This window comes from Momordica charantia, assembly GCF_013281855.1.
Source record: "Momordica charantia cultivar OHB3-1 chromosome 11 unlocalized genomic scaffold, Mcharantia_2.0 BLBB01000011.1, whole genome shotgun sequence".
NCBI classification, from domain to species: domain Eukaryota; kingdom Viridiplantae; phylum Streptophyta; class Magnoliopsida; order Cucurbitales; family Cucurbitaceae; genus Momordica; species Momordica charantia.
In genome coordinates this window covers 19,002,662-19,028,802 of record NW_028275159.1, presented here as the reverse complement: position 1 = coordinate 19,028,802, position 26,141 = coordinate 19,002,662, and the positions used below count along the sequence as shown (strand labels likewise).

The following is a 26,141-nucleotide window of genomic DNA, read 5'->3' as shown; positions in this document are numbered from 1 at the left end:
TCTGCTCTGTGGTATTGTGCAGGATTTGATTCCTGTACGTCAAAATACTCCATAGTAGAATCAGTCATGTTTACCGTTTATTTTGATCTGAACCTCTCCAAATCTAGTCCAAGTAGTCCATAGCCGTCCAAGCTAATCTGTCCAACGAAAACGAGCCAACATTAAGATTCAGATAAATTGCCCAAAGTTCTCGAACAAACCTGCAACTGAAGAACAGATGAATTGTTGTCTCTTCTTTCTCTTGACAAAATGGGCTATCCGTTATTAGTTACAATGCCTTTGGAGCCAAGGTTTGCCTTGGTTGGAATGATATCTTGAATGATCTTCCAGTAGCAAATTAAGATCTTAAGAAGGACTTGAACTTTCCAGAATCTCTTCCACCATCTACCCAAAATGTCATCTTTCGAGGATGAAGCTAACATAGGGTCCTAAAATTTAATACCCAATCTGTAGGCGCTTTTAACCTTAAAAAGACCTTTATTGTCAAAGCCCCAAGTAATCTCATCCTTGTTGCTATTCTTGCTAGGGGGAATATTGAGGATCAAGTCAGCTTCATCTTCCTGGAAACCGTTCCTAATAGCATCTTCATTCCACACCTCGGGAGCCCTAATTAGCGACGCGACCTTGCAATTCTCCAGAGAGTTGTGCACAAAAGTGGGCTTAAAATTTCCAATTCTAGGAAGCCACGGATCTTCCAAGATATCCACACCCAGACTCGAGCCAATCCTCCATCGGTATCCCTTCGTGAAAGACCACGTCCCCATAGGATACTACGCTAGACGAAAGAAGGATTGTTCCCCAATTTAGCTTTGATGAAACTTTCGTTTGAGAAGTAACGACCCTTAAGCACCTGAGCAACCGGACTATTAGGATGCTTTAAAAGGTTCCAACTTTGTTTAGCAAGCATGGCTTGGTTAAAGATATTTATATCTCTAAAGCCCAAACCTCCTTTGTCTTTCGGGATGCACAACTTCTTCCAACTGCGCCAATGTATCTTCCTATTCCTATCTATTTCTGTAGCTCCCCACCAAAATCTAGCACACAAGGAATTTATATAAGCACAAAGATTGTCAGGGAGCTTAAAGCAAATCATAGAATAAGTTGGAATTGCTAATGCTACTTATTTAATAAGGACTTCCCTTCCTCCCATTGAAAAAAGCTTCCCTTCCCATCTTTGAAGAGCCTTCCAAACCCTGTCTTTAATATTAGCAAACACCTGGTTCTTATTCCGCCCTGTTTGGGAAGGAAGCCCTAGGTACCGCCCTAGGGTCTTTGTGTGAATCACTTGTAGCTCCTGCTTGATCAGATTCATCATCTCCTCCTTGATATTCTTGCTCACCATGAACATTGACTTGTCTACATTAATACATTGGCCCGAAGCCTTTTCATGAGTCTAGGATCTCTTTTATACTCCCGCAATTACTTGTGGTAGCTTTGAAAAACAACAGACTATCATCAGCATAAAATAATTGTGAAATGGATGGGCACCGCCTGTTAATTTTCAAACCTCAAATTTTGAGAGATTAAATTGAAAGATTAATATTGAGAGATTAAATTGAAAATAGTATAATATAAATGATTAAATTAAAAAATTTTAAATAATAGAGATTAAATTGAAGAAAAAAAAACTCATCTAAAAATGGGATGAAGCCAAATTAATGAGTATATGAAAAAACGAATATGCCCCCAAATGCCTAACCAATTCACACCATACCCTTCTCTCCACTGAACTCTCGCACGACGTCTCTCTCATACTCCTCGCTTCTTGCGTCGCCATATCGCCGCCGCCGTTGCGTCGCAGCTTCTCCTCCTCATCAGGTCTCTCTCTTCCTATGTCTAATCTACTTATCCTGTCAACCGACGCTAATTCCTGTTTCAATTCCCATATTTTTTCTAATCATCTATGTGCTCTCTCGGATAACCCAAATTCTTGCCGCGACCTCTATTTTGTGGGCATTATTTTCGCTCTTGATATTGTTTTTCACAATTATTTTCGCTGTCGACTACTAATTTTGCTTTATAGAGATTGTTGATTCTATTTTGACAGTGTTATTATCCTAAAAAAGGCATTTCGACGTTGGAAGGAATTGGACTACTGTCGTGTTTTTTAGAAGGTGTTGAATTCTGCGTGCAAATTAAATGTACTAGTTAGCTTTCTGGTAAGTTGTATTTACTTAATTTTGCGAGTTTTGCATTTTGGGATCTGTTTAAATGACTACGAAAGTAAGCTACACCATTTTCAACATACTTTTGGATTGTTAAATAGAGAAAGATTGCATCATCATTTAGTAACGTATCCATTCCTATTTTCAACATACTTTTGGACTTTTCATTCCTCCTAGTGATACCGACTTAGAGATCTCTAGTTTCAATCTTTTGGTGAGCTTAATATAAAAAACCTTTGATGTCTCCCGATTCCGTGCATTGGGACGGCTGCGAGTACCCTGGGTATAGTGGAGCAAGGGTCCGACTCCCGGTTCTAAAAAAAACTAGCAACAATTAAGCCAATTTTAAGAACTAGGAGGGTTATTAAATTTTAAGGTTAACTAGCAAAAGTTTTAATTCTGAGTTTGTTACTTGTGTCCGAATTTTTAGTTAACTTGGATTAGAAGAACTTGTTAGCATACTTTGTGAACTTATTGAAGGCCATTAAGCCAATTTATGGTCTAGTTGGCATACGTAATTGTACCTTTTTGATAGGAGACAATACCATATCATTTAGAGAAAATGGAACAGAAAACAAAAGGAAGATGGGGCATGAACCTAAAAAGATAGCAATAGGGGGATTTCAAAACATTGGTCTGAACATGGATTACTAAAAAAACCATAATTTAAAAAATGTAGAGAAAAAGACTTCAGAAAGAAGCCTTAAACATCTCATAGATCTCATCCTCCCTACAAACTTTCTGTCCACACTTCCCCATCTACAGCTTTAATAAAGTAGCCACCTAAAGAACCTCCTTCTTTTCTTGTTTTTTTCTTGTAAAGGGGTGATAACAAAGAAACTGAGACAACTGTTGCATTATTTGACAATGGATAAAAGGGTGCTCCTTGTGTAGGGGAGCAAAGCTCAGACTTCTGGTTATATATAAAAAAAAAAGGTTTTTAGCCATTGAATAAAAAAAATGCATAACAATAATTGGAGTTCTAGAAATTAAAGAGAATACAAATAGTAACAAAAAGTAAAATAATAAATAGAAATGATGGAGTATTATGTTAAAAAAAAATGTTGATATAGGTTTTTTTTTGGATGCAGTCAACAAAAATCGATATTGAACAGTCCATCCCAACCATGACTTATAGAAGACTTGGAAAAAGTGAAATTCTAGATAATTTGTTTTCGAAAGTTAAAAAAATGTGTAATAAAACTGTGGAAAACCAATGGAAAAGAAAACAACAGTAAAACATATATGGCACGACAACTTTTTTTCTTTTTTTCTCTGTTTATTTGTTTGTTTGGGAGTGAGGAGAAGTTTAAATGAGGTTAAAATGCTATTTTGGTCCTGTAATTTGAGCTCTGGTTTATTTTAGTCATTGTATTTTGGCCTTTGTACTTCCAAAATGTTATTTTGGCCTTTGTACTTTTAAATTTGGTTGATTTTAGTCTCTGTATTTTTAAATTTGGTTCATTTTATTCTCTAATCTTTCAACTTTGGTTCATTTTAGTCGCGACCATTTTGGTCATTTAATTTTATTCTCTAACCTTTCAACTTTGGTTCATTTTAGTCGCGACTATTTTGGTCATTTAATTTTATTTTAAATCTTGTTTTTCTACGACAATTTCAAGACAATACTTCACTTAATATATTTATTGAAATGTAACCATAATCTTATATTAAAGGGCCTCCGTGGTAGAATTTGTTTTGAGATTTTGCAAATATGGACAAAAATAGTCACTTTTTAAAAAGTATAAAGACCAAAATGAACATTTTGAAAATATGGAGACTAACATGAACGGAAGTTGAAAGTATGGAGACCAAATTCAACATTTTAAAAGTAGAGAAATAAAATGATATAAACCTCAAAGTATAGGGATCTAAATAACATTTTAACCTTTAAATTATGTATCGTCATATGTGCCATATCTAAAATAATTTGACTATGTTTCAATTCGAGGGTATGAATATCTTCATCTACTAATTTCTGTTTCCGAAACTTGTTTATGTTTTTCAAAATCTCATGCATTTGTCTAACATGTCTCAGCCTATTTCTTTTTAAGATATTTCTCTCTAATATATTTTTTTCTCTGAAATGTTTCTCTTTAATGTTTTATTTGAAAAACATGTACCTAAAATAAAAATTATATTTGACTTTTGTAATTAATAAACATAATCATAATTATTAGTTATTGTATAGTCCACAAAAAAGTCATTAGTTTAACAAATGAAAATTTCACTAAAAAAAACATAAACATAAGATTTTATTTTATGCATATAGTATTTTTTTAATAGAAAACTAAAAGTAGATATGAGAGACCTTAGCTCAATTAGTTAAGATGCCTATCTGATTAAAGAACACGATGGTCCTATCAAATATCGGCCGACGCGGCAAGACCAAATTACGAGGAGAAGCAATCTGAAGCTTCAATTAATTTTAACGTCACTGATGCTGGTGGCATTATTGGGAAAAATTAGGAATTTGAAAATTTTATTTTTATCTTAGATCATCGGAGATCCATCGCAGATCATCTCCGACGGCTCGAAGACAACCTGCTGGTCAGAATTACATGGAGATAAGGAGTCATCTTCTAAATTCTACTTTTAACCAATCTCTTAATATATTTATATGATCTAATCTTAGGTGCCAAAGATAGATATTTTCTTTAGGAGAAGTACGTTCTTTGCCTTTTATGTTGAGTTTTAGCATTTTTAAACAACTATATATTTAAAATCGTTGTAGTTATGGTTGGTCTTAACACATATAAGTTGTTTTGAAGTTTTGCATAACAAATATTAACACCATTTCAAATGAACACTTTATTTAATGAAAAAGAAATAACATAACATTGTTTTAGTAGACAAGAAATTGAAATTAAGTCCTCTTTATTTTGGGAACTACATACACATTATCTAAAGTATCCACGAACCTACCAAAGAAAAGTAGCTAAATCACAAATAGAGTAATTCATACTAACCATATATCCTTCTGGATCATACATAAGTTAACAAACTTAATAAAGTGACTAACAATGTTTAGTAAGACGAAAGAATACACAAAGCTCTATTTAACAGCTAGAGTATTACTTGTTATGAGTTACAACGTTGAGATCTCCCCCGTAATAGGGTTTAGTTCATGGCTGAGGGGGAAAATGAAATGGGCAAGTAAAAGAAGCAACCAATTTTGAAGAAGACGACAAAAATGCAGACTGAAAAGGCGCCAACAACATGAAATCAACAGCTTCCTCCTTTTGTCGCCAGCTTCTTCCAAAAAATGGGGTGATTCTCTTTCTTGTCTTTAGCTACACGCAAGGAATGTTATCTCTTGGGATCTGTATGTGTCGGCTGGGTCCTCATTTTCCTTTTATATCGGGCCCTAATTTTAGGTACACAGTTGGTATTTGTACGGGCATGGTACAATTATTGCACCTGTGAACCTATGGCTACCGCATCTGACCATTCCAGCTCTGCATGCTTTGACATAAGGATGCTTCTCCACTTCTCCTCTTGATCCTATGTTCTTTTCCCGACTTAATCCTTCAGCCTTTCATTCTGCACAAAAGAACCAATAAAATAAAAATAAGCAGGAACTTATGCTAAAACATCAAATAGAAGGGATTGGAGCTCATTCTTCAAATTGTATAATAGTTTCTTACTTTCATGAGCTAAATCAGACACACAACTTCAATATAAAGTACAAAATTACCCAAATAATTGCCATAATAACTCTCTTTCGGAGAGTTGTCATCAACCACCACCATAAGCCCTAAAACACCTCAAGAGCTTTGACAAGTTAGTCCCCCAGACCTTACACACATGAAAGTTTTTGGGTACTTTACTTATGCTCATGCAAATGATGGAAAGCTAGAACTGAGGGCTAAGAAATGTGCGTTTCTAGGATATTCTAAGGGGTAAAGTGATATAAACTATGGAGCCTAGATGTTGATAATCCCAAAATTCTAATGAGTAGAGATGTTGCATTTGATGAAAGTTAGGGTATGTAGAGAGTAAAACTGACGGTCGCCCTAAACTATTTTAGCTTCCTCCTAGCACTACTTCCGAAAATGAAGAAGTAGTTCAGACAATTATAGAACATGAAACTGCTCCTATAGAACAGATCCCTACGAGGAGGAGGTACATGGTGAAAACTTAACTGATGATTTAGACCACCAACTAGATATGGGTATGAAATCCTATGCCATAATAGTTGCTAATGAATTTGTTAACCAAGAACCACGAACTTTCAATGAGGTTATTAATGATAAGAATAGTGAGAAATGGTAGGCCGTAATGAAAGAGGAGTTTGATTCTTTACTGAAGAATAAAATTTGGGTACTTGTTAACATGTCAGCGGAAGCTAAAAGAGTGGGTTGTAAGTGGTTTTATAAAATAAAAGAGAACCTTGAAGACGAAAATAAACCTAGACTTAAGGCTAGACTAGTTGCTAAGGGTTCACTCGAAGAGAGGGCATAGACTATAATGATGGCTTTTCTCCTATGGTTAAACATACTTCCATACGCATCCTACTTCCTTTTGTTGTGCATTATAATCTTGAATTATAACAAATGGATGTTAAAACTGCTTTTTTGCATGGTGATTTTGAGGAGACTATTTACATGGAACAACCTCTTGGGTTTGAAGCTCCAAAACAAGAAAAGAAAGTTTCCCTCCTTAAAAGGTCTTTATATGGTTTAAAGCAACTACCTCTCAATAGTATAAACATTTCGACACTTATATGATTTCAATATACTTTAATATAAGTAGATATGATATTTGTGTTGTTGGGACTTTCTCTGCCTTTAAAAGATAAGAGACACGTTCAAGCGTACATGGTCACAAGTAATACTTGGGAGTAATCCAAGGTCGAATCCTCAGAGACTTGTGCTTTCAAAATCAAGTAATGCAGTGAAATGGTTCAAAATGCAATTGTGGTTTATGAAGAAAATAGTGATAAAATGTTGTTGAGTGAGGTTTCAAATATCAAGCAATTTTATAAAATACAATGTCTCTGCTTCCTACCTTAGTTTTGATGGAAAATATGGAAGATACACACTTTAGGGAAAATGTGCCAGCCACAATCTGGCTAAACTTGGGAATATGAGTTCTACTATTTCACGAACCGATTTTGGTTGCTGCAGAGGTTAGGGTAACCTACATTCATATTTATACGTGTGATTACAATCCTAGAGAATATTTATCAACTCACTTTCATTTATGGGTCAGAGGGCCCATGTCTATGACCGTGTTTTATGCACTTATGTCTAAGTCACATCCCATATTGGTTTCTTATTATTTTACCTAATCCACTCTTCTAAGAGTTGGACTTTAGTGCATAATTCAATTTCATAGTGGCCAAATGGAAAAAAATACGTAAAGAGAAATTTTTGTAAACCAACCCAAGATTGCGCCAATCGCAATCTAGGCAAATCCCGAGCATGTTGAAAATCAAATCATTTTGGCTAAGGCATTCCAAAGAGAGGTTGATAAATAAATTAGTGCATAATTAAAGGAAAGAAAATACACGAAAACATAAACGAAGGAATTTCCATTGAATTTAAATGAATAATAACGGTGTACAAGGAGTTCTAGCTTAAACATCTTCTTTTTAGAGTGTAAGGGGAGCGTGAACTCGCTTAAGAACTTTAAAATAACATAATAGATGAAGAATAGAAGTATGAACTTGAATTAAAAGCAACACAATAAGTAAAAGTGTGAAAACACAAGGAAAGAACAACTAAAACATAACTCCTGTGTACTTCAAAGCTTATGAATGAAAACTACAGCTAAGAATGAAAGAAACGAAGATGAAAATGGGATGATTTGTTGCTGGGGGAGAGACTCCCTTTTATAGGCTCTCAAGGAGGTTGAACTTCCCATCATTTTAGGAGGAAATGAGTTGAGATTCTCTAAACAACCTCACCTTGACTTGGTCTCACGGTTGTTGCTTCATTTAAACATATTGAAAATGACTCATTTGCCCTTCATGAAGTGAAACACACGTTTTTGAAGTTTGACCATGCCAAAAAGTGCTTAGGCACTTTTCCTGCAAAACAGAATTCTGTGATTTTCTTCCAACTTTAACCACGTTTGTTTCTCACATTTTTCCTAAAGTACCATATATTGAAAATTATCCAGAAATATTCTATGCATGTTCTACTTTAAGAATATATAAATCTTTTTAGCTAATAATCATGGGAAATAGTTCATTTTTATGGTCAAACAGACCTACCGACTCACATTTCTGTAGTAAAAAGTCAACCCTAACATGTGTTTATTGTAAAAAAGTTTCAAAATATAATTTTGTCTATTTACTTATATATGTTGATTGATTTTAAATCTATGCATGAGATTAATAAGTTAAAAGATATTTTAAGTAGAAAGTTTGAAATGAAAGATCTAGGGCAAGTAAAAAGGATATTAGGGATTAATATTACTAGAGATCGTGTTAGAAAGAAGTTGTGTTTGTCTCAAAAAAAAATTACATAGATAGACTAGTTACAAGATTAGGAGTACAAGATTGTAGGAAGGTTAGTACATTTTTGGGAAACATTTTAAATTGTCTTCTAATGATTCCCCTAAGACCTCAAATGATATTGATGATATGCTTGATTTTTCTTATGCTAATATTGTTGGGAGTCTTATGCATGCTATGCTATGCTATGGTATGTACTAAACCTGACCTTGCTCCTCCATTAAGTGTTGTTAGTAGATTTCTTACCTCCTGGAAAACAACACTAGAATGCTATTAAAATGGATTTTAAGACATCTTGCCTCTCGTTCACGTTTATATCTTGTTTATGGTGGAGAAAATACAACTATTAATGAGAAAATTGGTATAGAAATTTAAGGGTATGTGGATGCTAATTTTGTTGATGATATTGATAAGCATTTGTCTTTGACTGGATTTGTTTTTAAACTTTTTGATTGTACTATTAGTTTGAAAGCTTGTTTACAACCTATAGTTGTTTTATTTACTACCGAGCATGAAATAATGCATTAACTGAAGCTATTAAAAAATATATTTGGCTTAAAGGAATAGTCTACGAATTATGTGGTTGCATTGTCAATGTTACTGTATTATATGATAGTCGAAGTGTCATACACCTGTCTAAAAATCATTTTCACCATGAAAAAAACTAAACATATTGATGTTAGATACCACTTTATTAGAGATACTATCAATGATGATTTAATTGCTGTTAAACATATTGATGCTAGAAGGTCGACATGGCTGTCGTCGTTGCAAGACACCGCTGTTGCTTATAAACGAGGGGAAACGACACTGTCAACGTTCTCGACCTGGGTAGTAGAGGATAACGGCTATTTGGTAATCCCCTTTGTTTCGAGCGTGTGTTTGATGTGGATCATATCAAAGGTTGTATCTCTCTTGTATTGGGTCTAAATTTTTTCTTAGACAGAATCGTTTTTGTTCAAGTTTAGTTGCTCCTCTTATTCTTTAAAGAGATAGAGTGGGAGCATCATCGAATGAATTCTTGGTTTTCGTAGATTTGTTGATTTTGTTTATGATTGTATGACTATTGTATATCATGATCTCTGTTGATAATAATATTGACTCGCAGAGGTGTTAATATTTGCAAGGGGATGTAGGTCTTTTATAGGATGAACCACTATAAATTCTTGTGTCGATACTCTTTATTTCGTTATTATTAATTGCTGAAATTTATTGGGAATTGTCTGTTTCAATTTGCCTTAGAGGTGTTGTATAAGCTTTAAAGAAACTGTTTAAATGAACAAATCGATTTTGGAAATTTAGGGCCCGTTTGGTAACATTTTGTTTTCTGTTTCTTTTTTTTTTTTTAATTTTTTTGAACTAGAAACGGGAATATGTTTGATAACCATTTATGTTTCTTGTTTCTTGAATAAAGAAATAGAAATAAAAATATATTTGCCAACTATTTTCTGTTTCTTGTTTTTATTTTTAATTTTTTTAGTACAATAACTTGTAAAGATCGAGATTTGAACTCACAATCTCTGACGGAGCTTTAATTATGGTTGACTTATTTTTATTTTTAGTTAAAATAATATTTAGTAAATATAATATGAAAAAATATAAAATATACTCGGAGAGTATAATTTATCCAAGGAAACATAATTTACAACATAAATTTATTTCATATAAAATATAAATTATTAGCTTTAAATAAAAAAGAAAATTTCAAAACATTTTTAATTTCGAAATAAAAAATTTTTGTTGGAAGAAAATATAATAGTTTTAAATAAAGAATACCTTTTCAAAATGTTTTAAATTACAAATAAAAAATAAAAAATAATATAAATTAGCTTTAAATAAAAAAATAAAATTTCAAAACATTTTTAATTTGAAAATAGAAAATTTTTGTTTAAAGAAAATATAATAACTTTAGATAAGACAATAAATTTTCAAAAGGTTTTAAATTAAAAAAAAAAAAGCACTTTACCCATATAGTACTCTAGACGTGGGAGTATGCGATGAATTTTTGGAATATGCTAGCACCGCTATGCCACCACTTGAATGCATGTAGTTTGATGTGCGTTATAGATTTTAACCAAATCGTGCTCACCACATGAAAATACAGAAATAGGAATGGCAAGAACGAAACTACTTTTTGTAGTTCACAAAAGTTGATCCCCTTTTTTGGAAACATTTATCAAATTTTAAAAACGAGAAACGGGATTTGTTACGAACATGTATGTTTCTCAAAAAATGAGAAGCAAGATATGAGAACGTTACCAAACAAGACTCGTTGGAAATCATGCGACCATCACCGGTCACAAATTTGTGGCTTAATTCGCTTGGAAAGGAACTCGTCGAGGTCTTCGAAGAGAGAAAGCTAGAGAGAGAGAAAGAGGAGTGTTTTGAGAAAAAAGTTTGGTTTTTTGTTTTTTGTATTTTGTTTTTCTTTTATAAATTTAAATGATGACAATTTTGAAGATATTAAAGCGAGAGAGGAGCGAGAATGGGAAGAGTGAAAGAAAAATTTAGTTACCTGAGAAAGGGTAAATATATAATTTGTCTAAAAGTGACTTATTTTTTCAAAAGCTAGGTAAAAAATTATTGACCCCAAAAGAGGTCATTCCTACCGATTTCCTCTTATTTTATTTTATGCTATATTTGAAAATAGTAATTTATTTTATGTTATTTGTGAATAATTTGGGTCTAGGATGAATGTATTTATGAAGTTAAGAAACTAAAACAAACCAATTGAAATAGATTTAACAGTTTAGATAACTTTTATTTTATTTTTGTAATTAAAAACCAAAAGAAATTAAATCTATTTAATTTTTTTTATATATAAATTATGACTTTTTATATATATATAAAATTATGAATTAGTTCTATATATCAATGTTTATTTCTTATAAATTATAACTTTATGGCAATAGACTTTTTAAAAATTATTATTTATATTATCTTAATACATGTTGTATTAAAGTCTTATTGATTTATTTTTAGATTTAACCAAATACTATCTTGGCCATTTTGTTTGGTTAAATATATATATATATATATATATATATATACATGACATTTTTTTAGTTTTTATTATTCATAACATTAATTTAGTTTATTCCGTTTAAAATAAATATTTTACGTTTCATACTCATGCATTTTTATTTAGAAATTAAATATAAAATAATAATAATATAACTAATTAAATGAGATAAAAATAACTAAGACTTATGATAATATCAGAGCCAGGTTTCGATCCTGGGACCTATGGGTTATGGGCCCACCACGCTTCCGCTGCGCCACTCTGATTAGTAGAAAAATAAACTGTTTTAACGTTTTATACCATTACTTTAAATTTTTAATAATTTGACAAATAGGTAAGTAAATCATTTAATTTTTTTTTTAGAATAGAGATAGATTTTAGGGGCAGTTGTAAATATGACAAAAACATTTAATAAATATCAACTCCATTTAGTTTTTTCTTTCCAAATATAGCACTTTTTTAAAAAAACGAAGGTTCAATTTGAAAATGATAACTTTCAAATGGTATACATCTATAATATATCTGACTACTGAGGGTGTAATCGATTCGGGTCAAAACCTAACCGCCACGACAATTTTCAGGTCAATACTGGGAATTGAGATTTGAGGGGGATTTGAGAGTTTTTTCCTTGTCCATCTCTTGATTCGTGGTGTAGGATGCGGCGCATAGAGAAAAAAAAATTAAGAGATGGAAGAATGTGCCTTAGGCTGGTTATATACGAAATAAAAATATATTATTTTAATATTAAAATCAGTCTGTCGGTCGATTTTTACAGGGTCCTTGTGAACCAACTGATCGATTAATCGATTCTGAAAATGCAGAACTGACCACCGACCGACACCTCCTTAAAATCGACCGCCCGGTCTCTTTTCGGTCGGTTTTATCGGTTGACTCGATTTTTCGGTTGTGTTTGCTCACCCTTAACGGACGGACAAAAGGCGTACTCCCCTCATTTTGACAGCGCCGTGGCGCTGCACTCTCGGCCATTCTGGCCTGTAGCTTCCACTTTCCCTTGTTTTCATCCCCGCTTCAATCCTGATGCATCCTGGCTTAATCCATATCATTCCTAGCTCGTTCCGACGTCATTTTGACTCCACAAATCTCAATAGCATTTAGTAATTTTATTATATCTAAATAATAAATTTTGAATTTAAATTTTATATAAAGTAAATATGAATTGGAATTTTACTCTACCTTCAAATCAAGTATTGTATAAATTTCAAATAACTTAAAATTATCATGAAAGTTTTACACGTAAATGATAATAAACTATGATTTTGTTTAAAATTATTATCGTGAATAAAAAAAAAGTGTCAAGAATCACAGGTTTGGCAAAAATTACTGTCTTCATTAATTGGCATAAAAAGAGTAATCAAATTCATATTTTGATTAATTTGATAAAAAAAATATCATTTTTTTTTCACAGATTGACTCAATGTTGTACATTATAATTACACAATATTTAAAAAAAAAAAAAAACTTGCCAACTGTTGTAAAATTGAGGAACGAAATGAGGCAACGTCGGGAAATAAAATAAACAAAACAATTCAAATAATAAAAGAAAATTCAAAATTCAAAATGGCATTTCCCACCAATTTTCAAACTTGATTTCCCACCAAATTTCTCACTAATTTCTCACCACTAATTTTTCACTTAACAATGAGCACCACATTGACCTTATTTATAGGTCATGGATAAGCATGTAGTGTGATTTACATGACACTAACAATGTCTAAAATTGAGACATATGGGGCATTAGGGTTTCCACACATGGTGCATGGATAATGAAACATATGGGGTTATGAATAAAAAACACATAGAGGACATATGGAGCATGGATTATGAGACACCTCAAGATTTGGACACTAAGCAAGGGTTAGTGGACATCTATTTAATTTTAAAAATTCATAATACTCCCCCTCAGATGCCCATTGTATATATGAAATATGCCTCGTTAAAACCTTACTAGGGAAAAACCCAGTGGGAAAAAAACCTAGTGAAGGAAAAAGAGTACATATTTCATATAATCTAATAAACCCAAAATCATACAATATATTTAACTCCCCCTCATGGAAACATCACTTGAGATCTCTGAGTCGTCGTATTCCAATGTAGAGCACCAATGTTTCAAAGGTTGTTGTAGGTAATGCCTTTGTGAATATATCTGCCAAGTTATCTTTCGAACAAATTTGTTGAACATTGATAGTACCATTCTTTTCAAGATCATGAGTACAGAAAATTTTTGGTGAAATATGTTTTGTTCTATCTCCTTTAATATATACTCATTTGATTTGAGCTATACATACTGTGTTATCTTCGTAAAGTATCGTTGGAAGATTTTTACTAGATGATAGACCACATGTTTAATGAATGTGTTGAGTCATTGATCTTAACCATACACATTCTCGACTAGCTTCATGAATTGCAAGAATTTCAGCATGATTTGAGGAGGTGGCTGTTATGGTTTGTTTTACTGATCGCCATGATATAGCAGTTCCTCCACATGTGAACAAATAACCAGTTTGAGATCTAGCTTTGTGTGGATCAGAGAAATATCCAGAATCTGCGTATCCAACTAGATCGAAATTTGATTTGTTTGAATAAAACAAACCCATAGTAGTCGTTCCTCAAAGATAGCGAAATATATGCTTAATCCCATTCCAATGTCTTTTTGTAGGATAAGCACTATATCTAGCTAATAAATTAACTCAAAATGCTATATCTGGTCTTGTGTTATTAGCCAGATACATAAGTGCACCAATTGCACTAAGATATGGTATTTCAGGACCAAGAAGCTCTTCATTATTTCTCGAGGTCTAAATATATCTTTTTTCACATCAAGTGAGCGAACTTCCATTGGAATATTTAATGGGTGCGCTTTATCCATATAAAATCTTTTCAAAATTTTTTCTGTATAAGTTGACTGATGTACAAATATCCCATTTGCTAAATGCTCAATTTGTAGGCCAAGACAAAATTTTGTTTTACCGATATCTTTCATCTCAAATTCTTTCTTAAGATACTCTAGTGGCTTTGAAAGTTCTTCTGGAGTTCCAATTAGATTATATATACTTTGTATATCAAATATATACGCTGTATATTACATATTCTCTTTTGCTCCCACTTAGTATTATAAGACTAGGGTATATTACTTAGATAAATCCCGGCTAAGTGAAATTAACAAAGTGAATTTTTAGTCGGCCCAATATAACTATTATATCGGAAGTTGTACAATAATGTTTTAGTTCGTTAAACACTTTAATAAACCAACGACATTATTGCTTGTATATAAAATATTGACTAATTCAACCTCCAGGTCGGTTCCCAGGTAGAGGTGTTCCCTTACGGTCAGCTTAAATACCTCAGCCTAGACAGAACCTTCCTTAGACAGGGTTCCCTTATAGACAACATTTTATATTTAATCTTTTATTATTTCATTTTAAACCTAGTTAAAACAAAATAAAAGACTACCCCCTAATCACATTAGAAGATATAACCTAAGGTCTAATTAATTTTAAACCCCTTTAAAATTAATTAACTTAGACGTTATGTTTGCATGCAACTCTTTATTATAGATTTTAATTTCTATCTACCACATTTTATAACTCTTATAAAATTTAAGAAATTAAAACTATAAACATGCATTGAAAGCATACATTAATATAACAATTATATTATCCAAAATAATGTCATGCTCAATGCAACTTTATTTTCATCTAATTAATACAACACTTATATTAATTATGAAAATAAAAGATGCATACATACATTATAACATTTCTAACTATATGATGTATGACCATACATACTATATATCAAACATACATATTATGCATGTAACCTATAGTGGGATTTTAAAACTATATGGCATACAATATGCTATATGATTTTAATTAAAATATACATTCATAATGCATAAAATAATTAAATAGCAAAGTTGGAACGGTTTTTGGCACCCTAAGAAAACGAAATAATACAAAATAAGAAAAACTGACTGCATCCGCCCTCGAACCGCGAACCGGAGCCTCGGAACCGCGTCGAAAGACACCCGGGGCAGCGCCACGACACTACATTGCAGCGCCGTGGCGCCGTATGTTGTCCCGCAGCGCCATGGCGCTGCTGCATAACGCCATGGCGCTGTCTGCGCAGTCTGCTTTGTCTTCTTCGCTGTTTTCTGCAACTTTTCGCCCAATTCGATGACACGAACGACTTTCGAGCGACACAGACTTACAGAAACAAAGCAGAAACATAATGCCCAAAACACCGGGCCCTTACATGATCAAATCACGAAGAAAAACGCTATCTAAGTGCCAAAAATTCGGAAATTTTCCAACCCAAAAACCCATATTTCGAAAATATGTAATCACCCACCAAACTTAGCGATTTTGATCCCAAAAAATCAGAATTGCAACGCGGCTCTGATACCAATTGAAGAGATGTGAATCCCGGAGAGGAAGCAGATCTTCATTGCTGTTTTTCGGGATACAAAATCGGATTTCAAAGAAGGAAAATACAGAGGAAATTCAATACCTTTGAAGAACGTTTCTTCAACAAATTTCCGACGAACACCACCACCGAGCCTTCCTCGCTATCCTCTAGGTACGAGATCGTTCTTGTGGGAGAATTTCTTTGGAACGAGAGGGAAAGTTTGATTGAGAGCTTGAACGAGAGAGAAGCTTGGGAGTTCTGTTCACCTTTTTTTTTCTGTAACCTTTCTTGGGTTTTGCAGAAAACCAATCCCCACGTCACTTATCTCCCCCACTCCCCTACAATAATGCAGGGGAGTTAAATGTGAATATTAATATATATATAATATATATATATATATATATAATTATAAATAATTAATATATATATATAATATATATATAATAATTAAAATATAAAAATAATTTATTAATTAATCATATTACTTAATAAATAATTATTAATTATTAATCCAATTAATAATTAATTAACATATATATATTAATCAAATAAATAATTAACACTTAATTATTTATCATAAAAATAGAATCATATTCTATAACATTTCTATCGTATAACCTATAGTTCTAATGTACATCTTATGCACATTATTTTTAACCTATAGTTTTAATATGAATCTTATCCATATTAATTTTTATTTAAATCTCATTCAAATAATTTCTCTCATAATATATAGTTTTAATTTATAATTAACTATATATTATAATGTATCAATATACATATAATCCCTTAAGTAATTTGAACATTTCAAATTCTTCTAAAAACTTGATCCTCGTTTTACCCGTTATGAGCTAGTAAGGGGACCTAATGGACCTACAGATCAGAAGCTCCAACGATGCGAGATTAATCGGTCAAACTCATTGACCGAGTTAATCAACATTCGTTAACTACGGGTCACTCCACCAAAGACCCGCAGTTGCACTCTTCTCACTGCAGAATGTTTTCGTGTCCATGGATATACGACCATTAATGACGAGTCAATCCTTCACGAGTGTTCGTAACTCAAGTTGGGTCAAATTACCGTTTTACCCCTGAGTTACATCTTACTCCTTAAACACCACTGCTCCTCTAATGAACAACCCGGTTATGGTCCAACCAATAACCGGAAGTCCCTCTCGGCCAATGAGAGGGTGGGGCCCCTTGTTCAAGTCCCGGAGTCAGCATTTAAGGGAACACTCACCTACTTCCCTAAAGTCGGGGAGAAGTGAATTCCATCTTGTGAAGTTATATTCCCAGCTTCCCACTCGGTCTCGTCCCCAAAATGGTAGGAATGTTGAGTCGGCGACTCAAGGCCACTCTCACCCATACAGATCAAAGGACGAGCCCTCACGGGCAGGAGTTCATAACTCACTCAGGATTGAGAATGAGTTGCCTGGTCATTCTAAGGCCGAGCCCATGCTCTTGAGGCCGCCCAGAGCTCGAAACCTGCCACCCCTGCCGTGGCAGGGCCTGCCTCGGAAGATCCAGCCCCGGTGATCGAGCTGGAGTCTTCTGGGGGTCCCTCGAGGGAGAAGCGCCCCAGGGATTAGACCGAGGCGGTGGACGCCCAGACCGAGGCGGCGGACGCCTCGCCTTTGGGCGAAGAGGCGAGGGAGGAAGCCCCTCTGAAGCGAAGAAGGAAGAAAAAGAAGGCGATCTCCCCATCGGAGGTCGGAGCTTGCAGGGTCTTGCCTGCAAGTTTCGCAGATCGGGTGGACGATCCTGCGGCCAGGATGGGCGGGACGTTCGACGTGACGGCGCGGTTCAGAATTGAGCCGTCAAGTTCTGGGGTGAGGGACCAGGTGTCCCGCATCTTCGCTGCAAGTTTGGACCGCTGCCTAAGGAGGGCGTCCAAATTTGTGAGCGCCCCTGGGTCCGTTCTGCAGAGGACCATCGACTACGCCGCCGAGGTAAGACTAGTGCCCCATTTTTGCTTGATTTCGCCCAACAGATAGTTCGATCTAACTTTTTCCTTGTACCATTTCTCAGGCGTTCGTTGCTTCCATTCAATCGGCTCTGGCTGTAAAGGCCGAGCTGGATGGGAGGGAAGTTCTGGCAGTGAGGGAGAAAGAGGAGTTCTCCGCTGTCTTGGAGGCTGCTTCCTCCACCATGAAGGATGAGCTGCTGAAGGCTCACTCTGAGGTGGAGACTTTGAAGGCCGAGGTGGAGTCTAAGGCCGAGCTGCTGAAGAAGGAGGAGGACAGGCGCAAGGCCCAACTCCGAGCTGCCCACGCTATCACCAGGGGCTTGGAGAGGGAGAAGTTCCAGCTCCTGAAGGAGAAGGACAACATGCTCCAGGCGCTTGAAGCGAAGGATAAGGAGTTGGAGCATGCGACTGCCGAGCTGGAGACGGCGAAGGAGCGCCTCAGCAATGGAGTCCTGCTGGAGGAATCGTTTAGGCAACATCCTGACTTTGATGGATTTGCCAAAGACTTTTCTGACGCGGGCTTCAAGTTCCTCATGAAGGGCATTGCTTCCGACATGCCCGACCTTCAGATCGATCTCAGCGGTCTGAAAAGGAGGTATGCCGAGAAGTGGGCGTCTGGACCTGGCGGCACCCCTGGCCCCCAAGCGTTGGTGGATCAGTATGTCAGGGATCTGGACTCTGACTACTCCGATCCCGAAGAGGACCAGGTCGGCTCCACTCAGGAGGGCGCTCCCCCAGCAGGCTCTTAGGCGACCACCCTTCACGAGGCCTTTCGCTGTTCTCACTCCCTTTTCTTTTTTGTTTGTAAGTGTCAGGGCAGAGCTGCAAGGTCTATAAGCCTTGGCTCTGTTCTTCATTCAATAAAGAGACTCCCATTTGCTTCTACTTTGTTGTTAGCAACCTCTTTTCTTTGCCCTTCCTTTGAACTGCAGCTAATGTCACCTCGCACCTCTTACTTTTGAGGTCGCGCCTTTAATTAACATAATTTGAAAGTTTGAGTTTGAATCTCTTGATGTTCAATACATTGCACCAACTCTGGATTTTTAACATTTCACCCTTAACTTAAAAAGGTAAAAAGGCTAAAATCCTAAGTCCGTAGCTATTCCTCATATCGTTCCGCGTACCCCCAAGTTCGGAGGCTTGATCATTTTGAACTTTCCACATCGCCCCCTTTGCCTTGAAGGTTTGAATTTTAAGTTCGTCAATGGTTTTGGCATCGCACCTCGTACCCTTAGGCTTCGAAGGATTGAATTTGAACCAACTGCTGGAATGCGATCGCGTGGGAGTCCGTGGCCCCCATTTAATTTCTTGTCGAACTCGGAAGCATGAAATTAAATCATCACATTTATTCCGATCATAATTCTTTTGGAACAGTCTTTACAGATGCATTGAAAATCCTTTTGTATTTCAAGATAATAACGCTTCAGGTGCTCCGCGTTCCACGGGTGCGCGAGGACGTCTCCTTTCAGATCGGCCAATATGTACGTCCCAGGTCGGACTATGCCCTTGATCTCAAACGGGCCCTCCCAGGCCGGATCAAGGGCACCCACATGCGTTTGGACCCTCCTTAAGACCAGATGTCCGACCTGAAAGGCCCGAGGTCGAACGCGGGCATTGTAATGTCTGGCCATTCTGCTCTGATATTCCGCCAGGCGTAGCTGGGCCATTGCTCTTCTTTCTTCCAACAAATCGAGGTTGAGGAGCAGCTCATCCTTATTCGTCGTAGGCTCGTAATGCTCTACTCTGTCAGATGGCATGCCGATCTCAACCGGGACTACAGCTTCGGAGCCGAAGGCCAGGGAGAACGGGGTCTCTCCCGTCGACTCTCGTTGGGTGGTCCGGTACGACCACAGAACCTCTGGTAGCTCCTGGGCCCACCTGCCTTTCTTGGAGTCTAGTCTAAGTTTGATGCCTCGCTTGATGATCTTGTTGACTGCCTCCACCTGCCCATTTGCTTACGGATGTGCGGGGGACGAGCTGAGATGACTTATGCCAAGTTTGCTGCAAAAGTCTTTGAACTTGGCATTGTCAAACTGCTTCCCATTGTCTGTCACTATGGCCTGCGGTATACCAAAGTGACATACAATATTCGTCCATACGAAGGACGTGATCCTGGATTCCGTTATGCGGGAGAGCGCCTCGGCCTCGGCCCACTTGGTGAAGTAATCCACAGCAACCACAGCGAACTTGGTCTGGCCCTTGCCCAAAGGGAAAGGACCAATGATATCTACCCTCCACTGCGCGAATGGCCATGTGGCCGAGATGGGGGTGAGCAGCTCGGGAGGTTGGTGGATTATGGTTCCGTAGCGTTGGCAATTGTCGCAAGTTCTAACGAACTTCTTGGCGTCCTGGCTGAGGGTCGGCCAATAGTATCCTTGTCGGATCACTTTGGCTGACAGCGACCGGGCGCCTGAGTGATTGCCGCACACTCCTTCGTGGATCTCTCTGAGGACGTACAGGCCCTCTTCAGGGGTTAGGTATCTCAATAGAGGCAGGGAAAAGCCACGTCGGTACAATGCCCCATCTCGGACCATGAACCGAGCTGCCCGCCTTGCCAACTTTCTGCGCTCCTTGGCGTCCTGTGGTGAGTTGCCCCTAATGAAGTCCGCGATCGGGTCCATCCATGAGGATTCTGGAGCGCCGATCTCCATCAGTTCTGGCTCTAAGATGGAGGGATTATCTAGGATCTCGACGGGGACCGACCTGGCGAGGTCGGTCTCGTACGCCGATGCTAACTTGGCCAAGGCGTCAGCATTAGAATTTTCTGCTCGCGGAATCCTGCTTACCTCGTAAGTTCGAAACTGGGCGAGGTATGATCTGACCTTGCCCAAATACTTCTCCATTCGGGTGTCTTTGGCTTGGTATTCGTCCTTGATCTGGCTCACAACCAGCTGGGAGTCACTGAAGACCTTAACACAAGAGGCCCCCAATGCTCGAGCGATTCGCAGGCCGGCAATAAATGCTTCATACTCAGCCTCGTTGTTAGAAGTCCGGAAGCTGAACCGCAAGGCATACTCAAATCGCTCATCCCCTGGTCCGAGCAAGAGGACCTCGGCTCCGCACCCCTTCTCATTGGAGGATCCATCGACATAGACTGTCCAAGGCAGGTCGGACTCAGCTCGGAAGGTGGTGTGAGCTCGGCTATGAAATCTGCCGCTGCTTGTCCTTTCAACGCAGTTCTGGGTTCGAACTGGATGTCGTACTCACTTAGCTCTATTGCCCACTTCATTAGGCGTCCGGAAGCTTCCGACTTGTGGAAGATACTTTTAAGGGGCAAGTTAGTGAGCACCACCACCGTATGGGCTTGGAAGTATGGTCTAAGTCGTCGGGCCGAGGTGACCAAAGCGAGAGCCAACTTCTCCATCTGAGGGTATCTAGTCTCGGCTTCGGTCATAGCCTTGCTTGTGTAGTAGACCGGGTTTTGCAGCGCTTCCTCTTGCCTGATTAGGGCCGAGCTGACGGCACTGTCAGACACTGCTAGGTACAATTGGAGCTTGTCCCCCGGCATGGGCTTGGCAAGCAAGGGTGCCGAACAGAGGTAGCTCTTCAATTGCTGAAACGCTTGCTCGCACTCCGCTGTCCATTCAAACGGCCCTTTCTTTCGTAAGACCTTGAAGAAAGGGAGGCACTTATCTGTCGACCTTGAAACAAACCGGTTCAGGGCCGCAATCCTGCCATTGAGGCACTGAAGCTGTTTCAGCGTTTTAGGTGCCTCCATCTCGATCACGGCTTTAATCTTTTCGGGGTTGGCCTCGATTCCCCGGTTGTTTACCATGAAGCCAAGGAATTTCCCGAGGAGACTCCAAAGGCACACTTAGCAGGGTTGAGCTTCATTTGATATGCCCTCAGAACCTCGAAGGCTTCGGCCAGGTCGGAGAGATGCGACTTAGACTGCTTGCTCTTGACAAGCATGTCGTCCACATACACTTCCATATTCCGGCCGATCTGCTTGGCGAACATTTTGTTCACCATTCTCTGGTAGGTCGCTCCTGCGTTCTTTAACCCGAAGGGCATGACCTTGTAGCAGTACAGACCTTGGTCTGTTATGAAAGCGGTATGACCTTCATCTGGGACATGCATCTTGATTTGGTTGTACCCGGAGTAGGCGTCCATGAAGGTGAGCAGTTCGTGCCCGGCTGTGGCGTCCACGAGCTGATCAATCCTCGGCAGTGGGAAGCAATCTTTCGGACATGCCTTATTTAAGTTCGTAAAATCTACGCACATTCTCCACTTGCCGTTAGATTTTTTAACTAATACAACATTGGAGAGCCACTCGGGATACGAAATTTCTCTTATGTATTCAGCTTTCAAAAGTTTGTTAACTTCCTCAACAATTACATCACTCTTCTCCTTGTTTATAGGTCTTCTCTTTTGTTTCACAGGTCGGAATGATGGATCTTCTTCCTCCTTCGCTTCAGGGGGGCCTCCTCCCTCACCTCCTCGCCCAAGGGAGAGACGTCCACCGCCTCGGTCTGATCCCTGGGGCGCTTCTCCCTCGAAAGACCCCTAGAAGACTCCAGCTCGATCACTGGGGCTGGATCTTCCGAGGTTGGCCCTACCATAGCAGGAGTGGCAGGTTTCGAACTCTGAGCGGCCTCAAGAGCATGGGCTCGGCCCTTGGACTTGCGCTTCATGTTGCTTGCAAATCCGCAAACCATGGCTGCAAAACAAAAACAGGAGTCAACACAAAGTTAGAGTAAAAAGGGGGGGAGCAAGCTCGGCATACCAAGTTCAGAGTTCGGCCTTGAGGATTCAATGGGACGAACTGCAGGGTTATAATCTAGCAACCCGGACTCAAGCAGCAGCTTGTCGGTCACCAAGGTTCCGACCTTCCTACCCCTCGGACAATGCTCCTTGTAATATTTCAACGTGTCGAAGGAGGCTTGCGTAAGCTCGGGGACTGGTCGGATTGAAACTGCACAAAGACAAAGTCCGAGTTAGACCTGAATGACAGGAAAGAAAATCACAAAAAGTAAGAACTACTCCGTACCTAGGTTCCCAAACCTAGTGGGAACGTCAAAGAAGGAACGACCTGACTCGTCCTTTGCAAGCCATTCCCCAGAAGCGTAGAACCACTTCCTCACCCATCCCTTGATGGAGGTCGGCCCCTTAACTATACCGCATGCGCCTTTCCTTGCGCACATATAGAACCGACCAGGCTTCTTAGCTATCCTTTTCGCTTCGAAGCACGCGAGGAGCTGGTCTACGTCCAACAACTCGGCCTCTTCACTATCCCGAGCTCGTAGCCAAAAAAGGATGGCCAAAGCGAAAATAACACCCCACCCATTGGGGGCCACTTGAGCCGGAGCCAGCCCAGTTCGAAAAAGAAACTCTTGGACGAAAGGGTGAAAGGGAAGTCTGAGGCCGTACTCAAACATTTTGAAGTAGAGAGTGACCCATCCCTCTGGAGGATTGTCAGCTCTCTCCCCCTCCTCCGGAATCTTAAGTAGGATGTTCTCAGGGATAGCGAACCCCCTACGAAGGGATCCGAGGCAGTGCTCAGGTATCCTAGAAGGGTATTCCAAACCCTGACCCGAGGTGGAGGCATCACTATCCTCCCCGTCATCGGAGAACCTAAAGTTTTCTATCTCCTCGAGCTCGGACTCTAACCTACGAGCTAAATCCTCATCGGATCCTAAGTTGCTGCTAAAAGAGGACGACATGGCAACTACGTTCGAAAGAGAAAGTGAGGGAAGAGACCGACCTACCAAGGGTTCGAGCTGCCTTCAGATCGAACTCCAAGAATTCAGGAAACGTAAGGTATGACCTGAAGGATTGGGGATAATTATAGCTCGTCGGAAAAATTTCCCCACCGTACACGTGTAATCAACGAGCGGCTAGGATCCTCCCGAAGATCCAAAGCGTCGGAATATTTGAATATTCCGACGATAAATCCACCGCAACGGTTATATTTTCCCACGAATAGGAAGTCGCCATGCGTCCAAAGCAAGTCGAATGAACTTCTCTACCAGGTCGAGATCGGACCAGACAGAGAGGGGGCCAATGTTTGGGGAAGAGAATACCCTGGACACGTGGAGGACCCCTATTGGTGCTCCAAGATGACTCATGAGTCATGCCCAGCTCGGACCGCCGAGATCACCACCACTAGCGTTGACAGATGCTAAGTATGAGGGCCGAGGTGAACCTGGCCGAGGTCCGACCTACCGGGAAGCTCGGTAGGGGCCGATGTGAGCTACTGTCAGCGGCGTGATTATCGAGTGTAACCGTCGGTCCCGAGATTATCGGGTGTAACCGACGGTCCCGAGATTACCGGGTGTAACCGTCGCGAGATTAGCGGGACTACCACCCATAAGTAGAGGACCTCACTCCACGATCAGCTACGATGATTTTCTGACCTCGAACTAAATTGGGAATCCGACCTATACTGACTTGATCGTCGGAGTGCTCACCTTTTTGTGCAGGTCCGCCCAAGTATTCAGATCGGTCCGGAGGCCGAGTTCGAGCTGCAATCTGAAATACACTGTTGTGCATATCCTTGCATAAACAATTTTAATTTTGTATCTAATAATAATATATACTAGGCATCCTCCCACTTCTTCTAACAATCTAATTATGATTGAAATTATAATTCATAATTCTCAACACCAAACCGTCGCACTTCTACTTTTACTTCCACTAAACTACAGCAAATCAAGCTTGTTTAGTAGACTGTAGAATATGTAAATCAAGCTGTCATATCCATGGTCCACAATCTATATCACCTCCGATTGAACCAGATCCTCACATTTATCGGCAACACCAAATGCTTGAGAAACAATATGATCTCATCATAAAATTTAAAAAGATCTCGAGTTTTGTAGAGAAGAACAATGATACCATGCACCATAAAGCTTCAATTTCATGGACGAATCCTAATTTACCGACTTGCAAAGTTTGTGGGATAGAAAACTATGTGAGGCTAGTAATACCTGAGAATGATCATAAGAACATAAATTGGCGTGTTCTTGATTTTGAAACGAATGTTTGGACGTTTTAATCAAGATAATTTGAAATACATATGTATAACAGCTTTTACATTATATATATTTTTCTATAAATTTCAACAACAAAGGTCTATAGCTTAGAGCATTTGACTGCAGATCAAAAGGTCATCAGTTCGAATCCGATTGACCCTTAATTTTGAAAAGTACTTGTCTTCAAATTGGTAATAAGTCAAGCTCTGAATTATGACTTCTTCTTCATTGATGAATCGGTTCCTTGTCCTAATCAATTTCTAGTTGATGATGTCTCCAAGGATAGCTTGTCTAGGGTAATTTTGACTAACAAGATGGATGCACAATTAAATAATAAACAATGCAAACTTTAAACTAAAGTTTTGGCACTAATTGCCTCATTCCCCTGCGATCCAGTTACACCAACTTCTCGCTCTAAAAAACACATTCCAAAACGTGATTGCCAATTTTCTTTAACCCATCACTTTTTATTTCTTCTTTACTTTTAATCCACATTTCTTTTCTCTCTCTTCCTGTCAACAATCCCAACATCTTCTTCTTCAACCTACAAAAATCAACTTTTTCTCTCATGTCCTCTTTCCTTTCATTTTCTTCTTCTGTAGCTTCTTCCTTCTCTTTACCTATTTTTACTTCCTTTCTCTCCTCTCTTTTCTTAATTAAAATGCTCCCTTTTCACTTGATTTTTGGTTACATCTCCAATTCCCTTTAAAAACTCGTAGGCTTAACCTTCCTTTTTCATCTTTCATCTTCAACAGCCCTCAAATTTCTACCATAAAACTTATAAATAAAACTTAACTTCGGTGTAAAATTGATTATGAAGGCCACAAATCTATTATCAACAACTTTTCTATCCAGATTCTTGAACATATATAAGATATTGAAGAAGAAACCCACAACTAAATTTCAATTTCCACTCATGTTTCTTTTCACAAATTTCATAATCTCAGCATAATTACTTACCAAGTTTAAACTAAAACCTCTAAATCAAGCTAAATCTTCTTCATCCCATTGATTTTCTCTCAATTTTCCCTTCTGCTCGAATTCTTCCTCGTCGCTCTTCTCTTCTCCTCTTCTTTCCTTTCTTTTCTTTGTATTTTCTTTTCTATGTTTTATTTTGCTCCAC

General features: G+C 38.3%; 1 long non-coding RNA gene and 1 other non-coding gene across 2 annotated transcripts; one reads left to right on the top strand and one right to left on the bottom strand.

Annotated features, from left to right (window-relative positions):
* The first annotated feature begins 1,689 nt into the window (after positions 1-1,689).
* Positions 1,690-9,661, top strand: LOC148208262 (uncharacterized). The gene is made up of 2 exons (XR_015788670.1): positions 1,690-2,159; positions 9,378-9,661. It is a non-coding gene; the product is annotated as an uncharacterized LOC148208262 (long non-coding RNA).
* A 2,183-nt stretch (positions 9,662-11,844) lies between these two features.
* TRNAM-CAU (transfer RNA methionine (anticodon CAU)) lies at positions 11,845-11,916 on the bottom strand. The gene has a single exon. It is a non-coding gene; the product is annotated as a tRNA-Met (tRNA).
* Positions 11,917-26,141: the final 14,225 nt, after the last annotated feature.